Source organism: Eucalyptus grandis, chromosome 3 (assembly GCF_016545825.1).
Source record: "Eucalyptus grandis isolate ANBG69807.140 chromosome 3, ASM1654582v1, whole genome shotgun sequence".
Classification (NCBI taxonomy): domain Eukaryota; kingdom Viridiplantae; phylum Streptophyta; class Magnoliopsida; order Myrtales; family Myrtaceae; genus Eucalyptus; species Eucalyptus grandis.
In genome coordinates this window covers 40,687,578-40,707,603 of record NC_052614.1, presented here as the reverse complement: position 1 = coordinate 40,707,603, position 20,026 = coordinate 40,687,578, and the positions used below count along the sequence as shown (strand labels likewise).

Below are 20,026 nucleotides of genomic sequence, written 5' to 3'. Positions count from 1 at the left end.
TCGGCACACACCTCCGAGGCTTTCGGGATTACGTACCGACATACCACCAGGCACTCCCCTTGGAATTACATACCGTATACCACCGAGCATCTCGAAACTCCCGAGGACATCCGGGCATGTATCGTAATACAACCGGGCATCCGGCACCCCCACATTCCGGGCATCCCGACACTCCCGGGGCATCGTCGGCTCACACCTCCGACAATTTTGTTACCATCTCAATTCACATTTATACATGTATCTCAATTTCAACATGGCATTTGATGCAACAATATCAAGGATCTCAACCAAATTTTCATGCCAATTAACATGCCATATGAAATCACATATGTAGCAAAATCAACCACTCAAAGTATTTCATCACATGGAGAATTTCATTTATTTTTCAAAACACATCAGTTTTTCGAATAAATCAGAATGCATTCCTCTAATTAAAACTCCAAAAAAATTAGTAAATGACATTAATAAATTCTGAAAACTTGGCACATTATAGACGAGACCTAAAGGCAAATATCTCATGAAGAACACAACACCACCAGAATTTCATACAAAACAGAATAGTCCATGCATTACAGCTTTTGAAATTCGCCTAATCCAGCTTGCACAGTTTTAGAAAACATTTTAATTACATACCCAAATGACCTTCAAAAAATATATAATTCGGACATGTGATAGTCAAGACACAAAGGTAGATATTTCATGAAGAACACTACACCAAACGATCCCCATATAATTTTTTATAGACCGTACATCACAGCACTACTATTCTAACAGTTCAACTTGAACAGTTTTTGAAACATTTTTAGTTAAATAGGAAAATGAACTTCAAAAATTACGAAATTTGGATATGTTGTAGGGAAGACATGAAGTGAGATATTTTATGCAGAACACGTTTCCAAAATAACCTCATACCAAAACGATATAGTCCACGCATTGCAACTTACAAAGTCCGAACACATCAGATTGCACAGTTTTAGAAACATTTCCGATTAAATACCCAAATGAACCTCAAAATTTATGAAATTAGAATATGTGAGAGAAAAGACCATAAGGTAGATACTTAATGAATAAATAAAAGTTAAATTCGTCCTAGATAATTAAATATGATCGGTTAAAATCTCTGTTCCTAGTACCGAAATTTCCAGATCTAACCATCTCCAAAGGACCACGATTTCACCTACCTATTCTCATTTTTTTTCTCTAAATTTTTGATAATTTAAACCTCAGGATGTCCTTTACAACTTTCATTAAGAAATCAAAGTGAAATTTCAACAAGAAGGTTACTTTACAGACCACGAAACCACTGAAGGTCATCACGACGAATTCCAGATCTAGTCTCTCCAAAGAAAAATCATTTTACTAACCATTTCTTGTTCATTTTGCCTCAAATTTTAGTATGTTGTTCTTCAAGGTGTTCTCTACAACTTTCATGAAGAAATAGAAACAAGATTCCGACTAAAAAGTCACATGCAACACACAAACTCAAAGATGGTCAAACTGGTCTTTCCAGAAACAGCATGCATGACCAACGAATCTCTCTCCATAGCTCCGAAATTTCATCCCATCTACCACAACCAAGACTTACCATCTACTACACATACACACAGCAATGCAAAGAGTAGGTTTTAGGACTTCACTTGCCTCAAATTTAAGCACAAAACAGCGATAAATGGCGGGCAAAGCGGCAAAGGAACGGCGGCAAACGAACCTCCTCTTCTTCTCTCGCACGCTCCCTCTCCCTCTCTCGATTTCCCTTTCTCTCTCCCTCGACTCACCTCCCTTTCTCTCTATCTGCCCACTTCCCCTTTTCCTTTTGGGTTGAATAAAACCCTTGCATGCTCCCATTTTTGCATGGAGCGACACTTGGTTACAAAGGGGCAACACTAGGCAAGACTTTCTTGCCACTTGGCATTTTTGCCATGCACATGATGGGCCTTCAATGGGCCGGGCTTGAGCCAGGCCTTTGGTCAACCGAATGGGGGAAATGGTGGGCTGGTTTTTGGGGGGGTTTTGGGCCTTAAGAAATTAGCCCACACCTTTTCTTAATAATCCACCTTAATCTCCACTTATAATAACTTAATTTCAATTATTCACATGGCCATAAAATTTTGCAACATTAATCAATAAAAATCCAACTTATAAAGTACAAGGCCAAGAATAAAAATTTTCCCTATCAATTTATCCTTTAATACAAATCCTTAATCACTCATGGGCATATGATATATTTTCAACCAAATAATTGTCCATTAAAATGCTCGGTCTTAATCTATTACAATTTTTCAGTCTAGTGGCCATAACAAAAATCAATAACACTTCCATCACCTATTCATGGTTCATAGCGTATCCAAGGGTTGTCATGAAATTTTAGGATGCCACAGGCCCGAGCGCCAAGCACCTAGGATTGAGTGTTAAAGTTCCCATACGCAAAAGCAGACTTTATTATCAAAGCATCAAAATTTAGTTATATTTTGAAAAATGATTTTAAATCGTAAATCATTTTCTTGACTTTAAGTCTAGATTTTCCATGGATTATGAAAACTGTTGGCTAATTTTCGAACCAAATGTCAAGAAAAAGAGAAATGTTTTCTCGAAAAATATTTTTCACAAAATAAATAGAATTTTATTATATAGTAAAACAAAATGAATTGTTAATGCGGCATGGCATGCAAGATTTTTTTTTATTCTTGGCCATTGTCAAAACTCCGATGATGTTTCATGAGAGTGAGGGGGGCGGGGATGGGGGATGCTAGATGATGATGATGGGTTTACGACTATGTTTGCCGACCAAGTCAGCAACTTTGGATCTGGGAATCTACACTGTAAAAATGTACCTTGTATTTGACTTTTGCTGATATTATATCATAGCATTATGTTATTGTTATACATAAATATTTGTTTGCTTTATTATTTATGCACTTGATTTTTCCATTTATTATTTAACAAGAAATTGTGAGGAAAAAAATACGAGGTAGTATATGGTTCTATTAAAGCTCTAGAGTCTCTAGGTTGTAGGTTCCGTGATGGATTCAAAATCTTATATGATATTGTCATGATCTCAAGGTTCTTCGTGATTAAAGGACCGTGCTTAATCGAAAAAGATAGTCCAAAGTCACCTAGGGTTTTTGGAACATTTTTAGGGACAAGCAATACAATAATTACGCCAAATTCTAAAGCATCCTCAACTTAAATGCCGGTAATTGTTAGATGAGGAGATGAGATCTTGTCCATTAGATCTAGAGTTGATCAGCAGATGTAATGAGGGAACCTCTTGTATAAATGGGAGTGTTCTCCCCCTTATTTGTATACATCGAAGCAATTCAGTAATACAAAGCATTCTCATCTAGAGCTTCTCTCTCTATGATCCAGGTGAACAGGTGAGTGATTGATCCCTTTGGAAGGCTTAGCTTAGACACTCCAGTGATCCAAGGAAGGCTAAGTCACTACATAGTCTCAATCCCAAATGAACAGCCCGTGACAAGTGGTATCATATCAAGTAGAGGAGAGACGTTCTAAGAGATCAAGGACCACACCAATTGGTTGAGAGAATATTGAGCCAAGATGCTGTTATGGGTAGAGAGGTTGCCCAAGAGAAGGTCACCCAAGTAAATGGGACCCACAGTCAAGCCAAGAAAAGGGATGTCTCTTTGGATGTCATGTCTGCCCTTGATAAAAAGCTCACTGTTATCAAAAGTGCCATGGAGGAACTCATGGAAAGACTCGACAAAGTGAAGGATCACATCAACAAGGTTGAAGCCTTGAAGGTGGAGGTCTAAGATCTCAAGACTGAGGTCTCCTTGTGCAAACTTAGCATCATGAATGGAGTCATGCCCGTTCAAGTAGCACACGAGCTAGATGTGTCAAAGCCCAAAGAATTCAAGGGCAATTGATACGCCGAAGAGGTGGACAACTTTCTACGGAGCATAGAACAAGACTTTGGGACCATCAACATCCAAGACGAGATGGCCAAGGTAAGGATTGCCTCAATGTTCTTCACCGACAATGCAATCCTTTGATGGTGCAATAGGTGCGATGAGACCAAATGAGGCGCCGATCCTACCATATGTGGGATAGTTTTGTCAAGGAATTTCAGGATTACTTCTTTCTTGAGTTTGCTCAACAAGAGGCCAATAACAAACTCCATTGCCTTGAGCAATGCATAATGAAAGAGTACATGAAGGAATGCCCCGAGCTCAAGCTTTAAATTCCCAACCTTGGGGAGGAGGAGGCTCTCGGGGCATTCATGGATAGATTGAAATTGTGGGCCCGACTCGAGCTCAAACAAAGGGATGTTCGAAGTATCTTGAGAGCCCTCACCACAGCCAAGTCTCTCGCCGACTTCGCCAAATTAGAATCCTCCAAGTCCAAAGTGAGTGGATGGGGAACAAATTGCCACTATGAGGACAAAAAAGGAGACACTTCCCACCAAAGAGACCATGGTAGTCGAGAGAAATCATGGGAAGCCACTATCATACCCATGCTTGGACCCAAAAAAGCTCCAAGAAGAGCAAGATCAATGCCCTCCTCACCGTAGAAGAGGAGGAGGAGGAGCTAGAACAAGAGAGAAGGCAAGTGTGACTTAAAGCCGTGGATGTTCTCAACTCCGTGAGGGCCCAAACACCACCCAAGAAGAAGTCCACAAATACAAATTTGTCATTTGTGGAAGTCATGGTATGTGACACAACTCCATATGCCTTGGTTAATATGGGTGCTTCAAATTTGTTCATATCGACTGAAGTGGCGAAGAGTTTGGGACTTCACGTGGAGCCAACTAGGAATTGGTACAAGGTTATCAACTTGGATGACGTAAAGGCCACAGGTGCAACCCAAGACATGGAAGTCCAAATTGATGGACGGAAGGCAAACTCTCATTTGAGGTAATTCCACTCGATGGCTATGATCTAATCTTGGGTTTAGAATTCTTGACAATGCAAAGGCCATGGTCAACATGAGGACCCAATGCATCATAATCACCGACATGCCCAACAGTGGTGTGCCTATGTTCCATGGGTTAACGAAGACCAAGAATATCTCCACGATTTGATTTGTGGATGAAAGGTTGAAAGTTGAGGGGTCCGTAATCGAGTCACACATGAAGCCACAATCTTTAGAGAAGCCAAAGGTAAGGTTGGATTATCCCACTCCAACTCTTCATAACATGTCGATAGATGTGCTCTTTTGGAAGTAGAGTACTTGCGAGGCAATATGGTGATGGTTGAATTGAAGAAAGAACCATGTAGTCAACCGACTAAGAAGCCTAAGACAAAGTAACATCGAAAGAAGAAGAATTGGTAACGCTCCAAGCAACCGACAAACAACACCATGTTGGTTAGAAATGAACATAAGGACTAAGAGGTACATGTGAGAGCACAAGGATTGTAGTGCATGAGATTTTGTGGGATCACTACCAATTATTCTAAAAACTTAGCTAATTGGATTAAAGTGTGGTTTATTATTTAAATATTCTAATACTCATTCTAGTTTTTTCGCATAGTACTAAGTGGACATATTTAATTGGGAAGGCAATTGGACCTAGAAAAATTTGAACTCATAACCTCTAGCTTAATTACCATGTGAGATTTTGATGGGATTACTACCAACTGTTTAAAAGTTTAAGCTATTAGATGAATGCATGATTTGTTATTTAAATATTCTAATACTTATATTTTAATCATTTTGTCTAGTACTAAGCATGGACATATTTAATTGGGAAAGAAACTGGAGTTTGGAAAGATTTGAACTTAAGATCTCCTGCTATGATGCCATATTAGATTTTGTGAGACCACTATCAATTATTCTACAAGTTTAAGTTATTAAATGAATATGTGATTTATTATTTAAATATTTTAATACTTATGAAAACCTTTGGTCCAGTTGTGAAGATTACCACTGTTCACTCCAATTTTTTTTTTTTTTTTTGGGGCTATCTTCTAAGGGTGACCAGTGCAACAACTGGATGTGTACAATGCTTTCTTACATAGGGTTCTTTCGAAAGAGGTGTCGATAAAGCAACTCACACAACTCACTAGGTTTGAGGAGCTGGCTTATCGTGACTATGTTTATAAGTTTCACCGTTCTCTACATGGTGTCAAGCAAGCTCCGAGAGCTTAGTTACAATGACTTTCACAATTTTGCTTCATTTGGGATTTTTGGTGTCACCAACAAATCCCTCATTATTTATCTATCGAAGAGGCACTAATGTCATTTTTTTTTTTATCTATGTCGTTGACATTCTGATTACATGTAATGCATTTTCTACTATGAGTGCATTCTTACAGAAATTATCTACATAGTATTCAATTAAGGATCTCAACCCACTCCACTTCTTCCTTGGGATATAGCTATTTCTCACTTTGAAGGATTGATTCTCTCTCAAGGACGTTTGCATTGTGATCTTCTTCACTAGGTTGGGATGTTTGATTGCAAGCCTATACAAGCTTCTATGGCCCTGACTACAGAACCATATGAGAAATGGGATGCTTTGATGTTTGATCCTATTATATATCGGTCTATAGTTGGTGCCCTATAATATGTGACAATAACACGACCGGATCTCTCCCTTGCTGTTAATAAAGCCTTTCAATCATGCATGCATCGAGTAAAGACCACTGGTAAATGGTAAAACACATTTGCGCTATCTCAAATGGACAAGGTTGTTTGGTTTGCTTCTTTCTTGATACAATGATACCACTTGGAGGCCTTTTCCAATGTGAATTAGGTTGGTAGCTCTGGCAAAACGAAGTTAATTGAAGTGCATTCTACTTTTCTAAGGTCCTAACTTGATCCATGTTAGCTTCTGCTATTTTTCAACCCATTGAAGAAACCTTGCTTGTGCAGCAAGTAATGATGGAGGCTTCTCTCGGTTATAAATAGAGTTCTCTTAACATTAAAGGTGTGCCTTTGAGCGTCGAGAAAATGTAAGAGTTTTTTTAATAGGGGTCACATTAATTGATATTGTAATTTACCATGTTACAAGATTGATCTAATAAGATAGGATAAAAAGTTTCTTAATTTGTCTAATATGGGGCTAATTAGTGTGAGCTGAGTTGAGCTTAGCTCGTGATAAGAGGATATGGCTGAAAACCCTATAAATAATATTCAAATCTCTCTTATACCCCTGACACATAATTATCATCACATAAGGAGCATTTACTAAATGCTAAAGGTGAAGGGCAATCTCATTGAGCTAGTGATACATAAGGCAATAATTCTTGAGTTTGGATTGTCATTATTCTATATAAAAAAAACCATGAATTCCAAATCAGATATGCAAATATCTTTACTTGATCATACATATGTTATTTATTCTAGCTATGGAGATCATGGAATGTGCTTTTGCGACTTACAGAGAAGATTGAACTCTCAGATTGCACAAAAGGGAATTGTGTGGAGAGTTCTTCTCGTGAGGGGCTTGCTTGTTGTAATCATATCCTATAGTAATTTTAGCCAGTTAAATTCATGTGATTAGAATTTGTGTAATTCTTTAAGTGAGATTTCATTAGTAATTGTGAGGGGCTAAATACTTGGTGAGTTATTTAGTGTAATTAGAAGTCGGGAAACACCTAGAGAGTATATAAATACTCAAATGATTGTAATTTTCATTGTATCATTTATTTTAGAATTAATATCATGAAAAAACTCGAAACTGGAATACTTCTGACAAATCTACCCAAAACTAATTTTTTTTTATTATAAAAAATCCCAAATTAGTACACTCGTGAAAAATTTATTCAAAACTAATTTCTTGACCATCAAAAACCACAAAGTGGACACTTGTGAAAAATTTACACTCCATTATAGCTTTCGTGAAATTTAATCATTAAATTTACTGACCTACGTGACACATGGAGACATGGTATGGTGACATGACAAGTTCACATAATAATCCGTAAGGTAAATATCACAGAAAACCTCAAAGTGGTACACCTATGATAAATTTAATGGTACTCCTATGATAAATTTAACAATACACTTGTGACAAATTGGAGATTTTTTTTACATTAACCTGATGGATTTTACCATGTGTCATTCAGTCAATGAATTTATTGGTAAAATTTGACAAGTTAATAGAGAGTAAATTTATCATAAGTGTACCCGTTTGGGGTTTTTATGGTCAATAAATTAGTTTGAAATAATTTCATCATGAATGTACCAGTTTGAGATTTTTTATGGTTTAAAAATTAATTTGTGGTAAATTTGTCATAAATGTACTATTTTGGAGTTTTTCGTGATATTAACCATTTATTTCATAGTGAAATTCTATGCTGCTTTCCCATGAATGCATGTTTTGCTAATCAAATCAGTACAAGTAATTTTAATGATAGATTTATTTCCTTCCTTATGTTTACTATTTAATTCTCTTGTCCAACATATTTTCACGTCACTACTTTCATCCCCTACCTAAAATCTTGGTCTACATCAATCATTCTGATGTTTCAAAGAGTTGCGTGCAGGAAAAAAAGGTCTCAAGAAAGGTTTAGAGAGATGGCTTTGGGTTTTGGCTAAATTGATATATCCTTTTAAGTATAAGAAGAAAAGTCCGATGAAGATAACAACAAGAAAAGCAAAAGGCTTTTTGAAGTTTTTGAGATTAGAGAAAGAGAGAGAGGGGGGGACGTATCAAGGTCTTTGAGAGGGGACCATGGGATTGGGAAAGGATGTGGCTAATGGGAACATTATTTAGTCCAATCTTTCATGCACGCACCATTCAAGTCTACCAATGGGGGCGATATGATCTTAATATCACATCCCTAAATATGTAAAAAAATATAAATATGTAAATGTTATTTTTGTGTAAAACATATATGAGATATACTTTTTATCAACGTTTTATTGGTGGGGTGGATTGTTGAGGCGAGAAAATATTACATACAACTATAATGCCATGTCACTTATGCAATAGTCTATTCACCATTCGACACGTTTCAATTATAAGTTTTTACTTTTCCTTCTATTTCTTTTTCCGATTCTCTTTCCTTTATTCTTCCTCCATTCACTCCACTAGGACCACAACGAACTTACTCAACTTAGAACTCATTGTTAACTCAAACCCGTGAATCACCTTCCACTAAATCACCTTCCACTACCACCTCACTATCGTTTCAATCCTCTGTCCATCACCATGTCATTGCCCAGAGAAATGACATGACTGAAGTGGGCTTTTGAAAGACAGATCATGACTAATCCATTGACGAGCAACCCTCGAATCTCCCAAGTTCTAAAGTTTCTTACATATTCTAGAGTAATCCTGGGGGAGGGCAATATTGTGAATGTACACTATTGTAATAAATGAGGGCAGTTAAGTCAATGACGAGATGCAATCTCTACCATTAGATTGACGAGAGATATACAGCTACGATTAGGGCCTTCTTTCTCTCATTCGTATCCATCTCACAAGTGAATATAATTTTCAGAGCTTCTCTCTCTAGAATTATAATTTTCAGAGCTTCTCTCTCTAGAATTTCTCTCTATGGTTCTCATGAGTGTGAGTGAATGAGACTGACTTGGGAAAAATTCCTAAGGCCGCACATGTAAGGAAGGGCTGGATTGATTGATCCATGACAAATGGTATTAGAGTCAGGTTGTTCCAAGGCATGGCGGACCGATGTTCCAGCCTATCGATCGTCCATGGTGAGGAGCACCAAGATGGAAAGGCCGTTGAGGATCGTGGGAGAGCCACCAAGGATCTAGCCATCCAAGCAAAGAAGGGCCGTGGTAGATCGAGTTCGAGGGACATGCTAGGCGACTTGGAGACTTACATGGTGAAGATGGAGAACGTCGTTGCTAACCTCCAAGAAATGGTTGAGGAACCTTTCGTGACCATCGAATGAGGTGAGACTGAAATGGGGGAGCTCAAGGCTAAAGTGCAAGAGCATAGATATGGATTGGGAGAACTCCAAGGGGAGACACTAGGAAGCCTGACCAACATAACCGAAGAACTCAAGTAGGGGAACGATGCCTTGGAGGCCTTGGTAGAGACCATGCACGTGGAAATGGCAAAGCTTTAGGCAAAGGTCACCGAGGTAGAAGTAGCATGCATGAACAGGTGGTCACCTTGCAAACCAGTCCACAAGTGGGCACCCTAAGTCAAAGGAGTTCAAGGGCTCATGGGTGGCCAAGGACGTGGACAACTTCCTATGATACATGGAAGTATACTTAAAATCCATAGGGGGTTACCAATAGTGCACTATGGGTAAGTATTGTAACTATGTACTTGATCGATAATGCTTTGTTGTGGTGGTGGCGTAGGTCCAATGATAGGAGTAATGAACCTATCACGACCCGGGAAATGTTCATCAAAGAATTTTGGTAATAATACTATCCCACCTATGCGGAAAAGAAAGCTCAGGAAGAGGTATGTTGCCTAGAGCAAAACGGAGGCCTTTGGGAATACGTGAAGAAATTCTTGGAGTTGTTGCTTCAAATCTTGTCCACGAATGACACGAAGGCTTACTAGCAATTCATGGGTGGCCCCAAATCGTAGGTGAAACAAGAGTTGAAGCGACACAACACGAGGGATCTCTCTATGGCCATGTCCACGGCCAAGGCCTTTGTGGAGTACAAAGCACCTTCCGGTAGCAAATTGGATTCCCAATCAAGGGACAAGGTCACTGGTGGGGGAGATTGCAATAAGTTCCACTACCCAAGTGAAGCAAGCCACTAGTGGCCCCTTTTAAGACAAAGGCGAAGTTGAGCGGTGGAGGACATAAGAAGGAGTGCCCAACCTCCGAGTGTTTTTGGTGCAACAATGTGCAGATGGCTTGTGAATGTCAACCCCAAGCAAGCTTGTAAGTGCTTGTCAATGTTCACAAGGAAAAGCAAGAGGAGGCGTGACTGGGTTCATTGCAAATTTTAAGCTCAATCAAGTACAATAAGGTGAACAAGCCCAAAAGACTCATGTTTTTGGATTTGACAATTGGAGGAACCACAATGAGTGCACTCGTGAATACTAGGGCATCCGATCTATTCATGTCGAAAGAGGCCGCAAAGAAAGTCAACTTTTGAGTCGAGAAAGGAGCCAGGTGGCTCAAGACAGTGAAATCCAAAGAAATCCCAACATGCAGCATGGCTAAGGACATCGAAATTAAGCATGAGAAGTGCACCTTCGCATAGTGGGAAGTGATATTTCTAGGGTACATCATTGGGGGTGGACAGGTGCGGATGGACTCAGCCAATATCCGAGCCATCATGGATTGAGAGTTGCCGATTAGGGTCATAGAGATGAGATCGTTCCTTGGTTTTGCCAACCGCTACCGGCAAGTCATTCATAATTATTCAAGTATTACCGTGCCACACACGGATATGCTGAAAAACAAGATGCTATGGGAGTGGATAGATCAATACCAAAAGACTTTCGATTGGCTAAAACAAGCAATGCAAGGAGCTGGTGCTCGTGTTGTCCCAATCATGTCAAGTTGTTCAACTGATAAATTTGTCATAAGTATATCAATTTAGGTTTTTTGTGATCAAAAAATTAGTTCGAAATAAATTTATTATAAATATAATAGTTTTGAGCGTTTTGTGTTATTTATTTATTTATTTTGGTGACCCGGGAACCACCGTAAGCCAACAGCCGACAACGTAAACCCAGGGGTAACGCTAGCACAGGACCCACTACCATGACGTCACGCTTAAGACCCCAAGCGACCATGCTGGGATTCGAACTTCTCCCCTTTTGTGAGAGGGAGGGAACTCGAGCCAACGCGGCCACTAAGGCGGTGGTGAGCTTTTTGTGTTATTAGTCCTTTATAATAAAAGTAAAAAAAAAGGCAAGTGAGGTGAGTGATGGCCGGTGCGTCCCACGCACGCTTAAAAGGTACTATGTGGCGATGAGAGGAGACGATGAGAACCAGACACACTCAACCCCTCCCCACTTCTGCTTTTGCTTTGTTTCTTTGGGAGAAGTGAATGTGCAGATTGGCAAAAATATATTATTCAATGATGATCTCAATATGGGATCGTCATTTGGTATTTCGATGTTTCGACAGTCACATCTTTCGTGCTATAAGAAAGGAAGAAAAAATGGAAGAATGTTTGACTGCACGAGCGACAATTAATAAGTAATTGAGAATGAACGGTGCGAAATCCATCTATCACACCATAGCGATAGTTCAATCATTGAAGTGCATGATACTTCTTATATATATAAGAGTTGGGAGATGGAACCAACTGAACATTGCCCTTTGAATGCTGTTAAAAGGGCCGTATCATCAAAGCACTAGAGGTCAAGGAACTTATTCATCAGCACAATAATCGCTCATTAGTGTTGTGAGCTGGTTCGATCTCCTATAAGCTAGTAAGTTGGAAAGTATAGTCATGCATCACTAGCCTACTGACATCCGGAATGAAAGTCTTACGAAATTAGGTGGAGGAGGTTTAATGAATCTCACATTTATATCATCGAGGCCTATATAAATAATAAATGGGAGGAGAGGGAGATCTTCGATTTTGCAATATGTAGATTCTATTTCATTAGGCAAAGTTCAATCACAACATCGTCACTTGCATGCTGACAAGCTATTCCAACCCCACTTAAGCCCACATTTCTGGTAAAAGTTCAATTTGTAAGCAAAAGGGACCCAATTTTCTCCACTCACCTATTTCTCTTGATATAAAATAAGTCTCCTTTTGGCTTTTGAATAGAAGTTAAATTTCAAACTATCTAATTGAAAGTATTTCTTTTGCGTAAGGTGAATCCATTCTTAAAACCAAAAAAAAAGAAAAAGGTATATGAAGCTAGTTTGTAAATAATTTCTTTAAAATGAATATTTTTTTTTTTTTTTTGGTAAAAGGTAAGTAAAAAATGAATATAAATTTATGATTTGATAAGTTGAAAAATTGTCACAGCCAACTGTCCATATGCGAGGTTTAACGAGAGAAACAAAAATTAAAAGAAGGAATAGAGACTCAAAGCTTTGCGAGCCGCTAAAAGTTTCTGGGTGTCTTCTTTATCATGGACACAAATTTGTTGTATAGATGCCTCCAAGTAACGATGTTCATGCAGTTGTTGGTCCATCTACATCTAGGTTCCAAGTTGATGCTGGAAACATTGGACCTAAGTGAAGGCCAAGTACATATGAGGGATGTGCTAGGACTAGACTCAGAGTCTACAAATGCTTCTCCACCACCATGAAGACCAAATCATTGGATTGCACATGAAAGCTGAATTTTAGTCCATGGGTCTTTCCTCACTTGTTTTCAGATCATCTGCCTCTGAAAGAAGGCTAACAACTTTGGGAAAGCTTAGATGCATTTCTGCGTAAAACAGTTATACCAACACCACAGTAGAGTTAACGCGTAAGACGAGCAAAGCCCAACTCTTTCCCATACGTGTCCTACCAATGTCAAATCAAAACTTTCAAGCCAATGCACACCAGTTCATGCATCAGTCCACGACATTCTTTTCGACAATGACCATTTTGTGTCGTTGCACCAATCACACGAACACAAATTAGCAAAGCGACGGGATCCCCCCAACCAAGGGTAATGTAAGTTGTATCCACCCATCAGCGTTCGACATCATCAATATAAAAAAGTTCATAGTATTAAGAGCCATCACTAACCCATTTAAGTGAAACATCAAGGGATAATTCACTTTTTGCAAATCAGAGATTCCAAATTCAAAGACTTAGTTATGCTAGTTATCTAATTAACAACCTTTTGATATTGATTCTCAATCTTTTGAAAATGATATTCACACGATCTTTCCCCATTTTATTATTCTATGTCACTAAACAATGTTCATGCATGGATATGCAATAAGATAAGTAAACAACCACAATCAAGGCGATAAAGGTAAAGTGAGAGAAAATAAACTTGATAAGAGTTGGGCAAAAATTATATAGGGCCTCATTATTAAGCCTCAGGACATGAACCCCAGGAGTTAAATCGAAGTCTAATTCTTGACTAAAGAGAAGTATCTTAAAAAAAGTTAAATCACTAAGTGAAACTAATCAAAAACACGCATTGATAGACAATGATACCGAGGATATGAGAATGGATTAAAAGCGACCCAGCAAGCGTCAGTTTTGGATATGCACGGAGCGAACACCGTTACACTCCAGATTAATGAGACAACGGTTAAAACAACAGCTCCCAAATCAAGTCCCCAAGCAACAATTCTCCTTGGAGAGAGAGAAGAAAACATCAAACCCGATTTTTCGATATAGGACCAGGATTTGTTATTTGACCACCATACCATCAGCAAAACAGATTTTAAATTGGAAAACCCCAACATTCAAACCCTTTATAAGAAACCAACACGTTGAACTCTCATGACCTGTCGGAACCCTTCAAATTTAAGTTTTCCCTTTCATTTTTCCTACTCCGCTTCAGCATCCTCCACTTTCTTGCAAGAAACGGTGTCACCGTCGCTCCCGTCTTTGGGGCTCTCCAAAGCCCTCTTCTCTTGCTCCTCTTCCCCATCTCCTCCTCCCCGTCCATCTCGCGCTCATCTCTCGACCCCCCGTACTCCTCGTTCCTCTCTGCTCTCGCCTTCAACGCCTCCAGCAACTCGCTCAGTGCTTTCTCCTTATTCCTCCGGTTCTTGATCAGAACTTCGCTTATGTCGGCCGGCGTCATCTTGGCCTTCTTGACCACCTCTCGGAGCTCGCTCGCCGCCGCCCGCCCGAGGTCCTCGGCCTCACTGCCCAGGTAGTTCTGGAGCAGGATCTTGAGCGCCGGGTACGAGCAATAGCTCAAGTAGATGTGCATGTCCATCCGGCCGCTCCGGAGCAACGCTGGGTCGATCTTGTCAATGTGGTTGGTGGTGAACACGAAGATCCTCTCGCTCCCGCTGCACGACCACAGGCCGTCGGTGAAGTTGAGCAGTCCGGAGAGGGTGATCGTGTTGTTGTTCCTGTGCTTGCCACCCGACGGGGCATCAGGGGCGCCAGGGTTGGAGCAGCTCCGACGCGCAGGGTGTTGGGGCGCCTTCGACCGGTTGGGCAGATCGGCTGAGCAGTCGATGTCCTCGATGACGATGATGGACTTGGAGCTGGTCTTCATGAGGAGCTCTCGGAGCTCGGAGTTGGAGCACACCTTGGTCAGCTCGAGGTCGTAAATGTCATAGCTGAGAAAATTGGCCATGGCGGCGATCATGCTCGATTTTCCCGTCCCGGGCGGGCCGTAAAGCAGGTAGCCCCGCTTCCAGGCCCGGCCTGTCCGCTGGTAGAAGGCCTTCCCGGCCACGAAGTCACGGAGGTCGTCCATGATCTCCCTCTTCCTCTCCGGGTCCATGGCCAATGTGTCGAAGGTGCTCGGGTGCTTGAACGGCACCGGTTTCCACCCGCCATGCGAATTAGTGTAGAGGAGGCGTTCTCGGTTCTTACGGCGGATGTCGTTGGCCTTGTCCATGATGTAGTCCAGGTAGGAGTGGAGGATACGGTCCCTGTCGCACTTCCTGATCCGGAGCGTGAAGAAGCGCTTCTCGCCCCGCGAGGATGGCTGGGACTGGCTTTGCGTCACCGCATGCTCCCACTGGATGGAAATTCCGTCAAAGACGTCAGTGATGCAGTCGTTGTTGGAGAGGGCGAAGGTGGTGGAGCTGGAGTTGGGGGCGCGACTGAGGGAGAGACGGCTGCAGGAGGCGGAGAGGAAGGAGCCGAGGTAGAGTTGGACGGCGTTGTAGAGCTCGTTGGTGCTCACGCCGTTGACCTCGGTGATTTCGAAGTAGCAGTAGGAGGAGGAGGAGGCGAAGCCGAGGGCCCGCTTCAGGAACCTGAGGGAGGCGAAGCGCAGCTCCGGCGGCACCACCGTTTGGAGGAGGGTCTGGCAGAAGGCCAGGGTGCCCAGGAGGGAGGCCAGAGAGGCCCAAGCCTTGTTCATATCTCTCATTCTTCGTGAGTGAAAAAGTGAAGGTTTTCCTGGAGATCTCTGGGCGTGGAAGAAGGAGATGATGAAGAAGACGTGGGGGTGGGGGAGGGAGAGCGTTGTGGGATGTAAATATAAGGGGAGAGAAGAGGCTATGCTGGTCCACTTCAAAGCGAGCAGCAGACCACCACCCCATTGGACTCCATAAGTGTGAGTGTGTCTCTTTCCTTTTTGCATTTTTCCGTTTCTTGGTGGAAGTGCCCAGGAACATGACAGCTCAATTCCATGGCACGACCACAAAAATGTATAGGCCTTCCTGAAGCGTGCCCTGGGTATATTTGTTAAGCAACCGAGCCATAGAATTCTACAATAGTGTATAAATTCGGACCAAAAGAATCCGATCGGTGGTGGTCCGTAAATAACTATTTCAACATAGATTCCACCAAAATTTCGATTTTTCACCGCATTTCCTCATAGTGTATATTTTTGCGCGTCAGTCCTGTGATGAGATATTGGGTGCAACGAATTGACGTCGGCTCGATTCATCTATTTCGTGAGGCTCAAGTAAAACTCCTCATCCACGCGAACTCGATCCGCTTGGGAACGACTCCTTCACTTAATAAGGAGGGGGACGAGTGTGTCTGATTAGCCCCTTATGGGGGGAAGAGGGGGGGCGTGTCAGGAGAGAAGTGGAGGTACTTCTCTCCTCAAAAGAACGGAGAAGTGACTGTGGCACCCTCTCTCTCGTCGGTGACCCTTACTTTTCCAATAAAGGCCGCGTGAAAATGGGGGCGTTTGTGGACAAAAAGAGAGAATAAAAGCAAAAAAGCCTCACTAGAGCTTGAGAGAGAGAGAGAGAGGAGACAGAGACTTTTGGGGCTGAGGATGAATGGTGTTTTTTTTCTTGGATGAACTTTCGCCGCTATATTCTATTGCGGTAGAACCGAAAGGAAGGAAGCAACCAGGAAGATTCAGGACGTGGGTTCCGATGTTTAAGTCAAGAGACGTGCGGTTCTCGGATGAGAGAAAAAATTTAGGTCTTCCTGTCGTGCTCCGGTGCCCATTGAGAATGCGGCACGCGTCGAAACTTTTCCCCCCGACCCATCTTGACGCCATAAAAGGGATTCGATATCGGGCATGCGGCCCTACCGATAAAGGGCTTGGAGGGGGAGGAGGACGGGGGATGGGGCCGAACAGTACCGGCTCTTGAGTTGGATTTACGTGAGTATCGTACACACAGGTGCATTGATGCGAAGTGTGAGACCAAAAAATAAAAAAAGCATGAGAGATCTAATTTTCTCCGCTCTTCAATTTTTTTAATAATCTTTTATAACTCTACTAAGCTCGGCCCCTAAGAAATGCCTTTTTTTTTTTTTTTTTTTTTTGAAGAGGTAGGCACTATTATGGTGATTATTAACAATTTGTCGTGATCACTGCCGTGCTGATCTCCATGTTCCCCACCAAAGATTTTTTTTATGTTGACCCTTCCATCTTTTCTTTCTAAATTAACGCAAGTTTCGTCCCAAAAAGAAAAAAAAAAAAAGAAGAGGATATTTTTTACAGTTGATAACAAGATATTTGTATTCTTTTTTGCGGAGAATATAAATGACATTAGACAAATAGAGTAGCATATTACTTCCAAGGAAATGGCCTCCACATGTGTTTTTCCCTCCTTTTTTGCCGGAATGTGTGAAATGGTCTCTACATGTGGTTCCCCTTTTGTCAATCTAGTCTTAAAATTTCTGACAATTTATTAATGTAGTCATTTTTGCTAATTATCTAAATGATAGATTTAGGATTAAATCGGCAAAACTTATAAAATTTAAGATTAAATGGACGCAATTAAAAAATTTAGGACTAAAATCAAGAAAAATAGACTTTAATATTTAAAGAGTAAGACGTTGAGGAGGAGCTCAGTGGAGATGGAGGGGAGGCAATAAGAACATACTCATTCGACCCCCTACATACTGCTTTTGTTTTATTTACTCCTAGAATGCACAGACCTTGAAAAATAAATTATTCAATGAATATATAAATCTCTCAGCATGGATTTTGTCTTTTTGGTCTTCCAATGTCTCGAGGTCACATCTTTTGTGTAATTAAAAAAGAAATATAGAACAATGGAAACAATGTTTGACCGCACGAGCGAAAATTAATAATTAATTTAGTATGAACGGTGCGAAATCGGTCTCTCGCATAGTCTCGATAGTTCAATTATTGTAGGTTACGGTTTTTTTTTTAACTTTTTGTAAAATAAAAGAATTAGGAGAATTGACCAACTTGACAGTGCCCTTCCATTGTCGCTAAAAGAGCCGTGCACTCAATAAACAAAGGTTCCAATGAGTCATTCCGTCTAAGAATCGTTGTAATATCGTTGAAGCTCTAGAGGTCCGGGAACTTATTAATTGACACAATAATCACACATTACTAGCACGAGCGGATTGACCTTCTCAACTTGTGGCTTGGAAAAAATAGTCATGCATCACTAGGGTACTGACATATAGGATGAAAATTTATGAAATTAGATTGAAGAGGTCAATTGACTTTCCCATTTTTATCAGTGTGGCTATCGACACAAAAAATTACTCAAGTCTTTGACTATTAACTCAGACTAGAAAGATCAAGCAAGACATAGTCGAGGTAATATTTGCTAAGTCCTTTTGGTTGGCAACTATAGAAAATGGACATAGGTGACAAGAAATTGCCGATAGGTGACTAAAGAGAAAAGCACTAATCGTTGAGTCATGGGTGTCGATAAGTGAGACTTGGTTCAATTGACAAAAGAACCAAAATTGAAGTGAAGATCAATGAATCAAGAACAAGATAATTGTTCAAATCATGAAGCCAACAATCTCAAGTACAACCATAATGATGCATTCTATCATAAAGCCAACATGATCATCAGATCGCCGAGCCATAAATCTCAAAAGTCACGAGTGACAATGGCCAAGAAACATGGATTATTATAACCATCGGGAATAGGAGTTGCAAACTAGAAAAGTAACTATCAATATGGGGCAAGTGATGAGGCCATGATGGTGGAAGTAGTGGGTTTATGATTGTGAATATATATTGCTAAATTCTAGAAGCCACGTAGGATGTTATTTACTTTCTTTATAATCATCGTTAATCATCACTAGTAGTAATAAGTACTAGGATTGCAATTCAAGCAAAGGACTGCCAATCGATTAATAAACACCAATTGTCCAATATTTTTTCTTGCCATCATTACATTCCAGTAGAATTTCATATGATTGGCTGTGATTCCCTTTAATTTTTGTATTTTAAATATTCTAGCTAGTTTGCATTCCGGTCCAAGAACCAGTGAAGAACCCCTTACATCTTTTGTTGATTTCTACATCGATGATCTTTTAAAAGATGTTCCGTGACTACTTTTCGGCCAAATAGTGGCATATATAAATAATTTGCAAAATGTAGATTCCGTCATTTAGCCAAGGTCAATGGGAACGTAGTCACCTGCGTGCTGACAAGATCTTCCAACCCCAATTCCTTTCAGAAATAAAAATTTGGAGAAAGCATATTGCGTAAAAGCGCCAACTTAAAATTTGCCAAGTGTTGTCGTTTTTTCTCACGGCACCCCTTCTATTCGCCCTAATAGTCACCTATATGGGACAAAAGCTGCCTGTGAATCCAAGATCGGTGTAGTGACTATGATCAAATGACATATCAACTACAATGGGGTACTTTTCATTTGCGAAAGATATATGATGACGTGGCAGTATGATCCTTGAATATATAGAGTGATTTGATATGATGGTAATATGACATGTGACCCAATATGATTACTCAGTACGACATCTACGCTCAACTTATTTCTTGAAAAATGTGGTATTTTTAGATAAATGTTTTCAAATAAGTCATTTTAAAGGAAAATGGCAAAGCTTTTCAGTGTTTAACTGAAATCTGGAAAAGAATCAGAAAATATTTTCTGTTATTTGGAAAGAAAAATCATATGTGATTTTCCTAAATACACATATAGTATCAAGTACTAGTGACATACGCATGGGCAATTGAGAACTAAGCACAAACACCAGGATCTTGCTCCAACCTTGATAGACCTTGACCCAGACAAGGCCACTTTGGTTCCGAGTGAAAGTGCAAGCACCAATCTAGTATCAACTAAAGCTGAAACCAAGAACCCTGTGCCCGTGCACATCTTCTTAGCATCCTAGGCCTTGGCCTCAGCCTCAGTGGATTC

General features: G+C 40.5%; 1 pseudogene; it reads right to left on the bottom strand.

The window, feature by feature from the left end:
* Positions 1 to 13,917: 13,917 nt before the first annotated feature.
* On the bottom strand, positions 13,918 to 16,273 carry LOC120291255 (annotated as a pseudogene).
* Between the last annotated feature and the right edge of the window lie 3,753 nt (positions 16,274 to 20,026).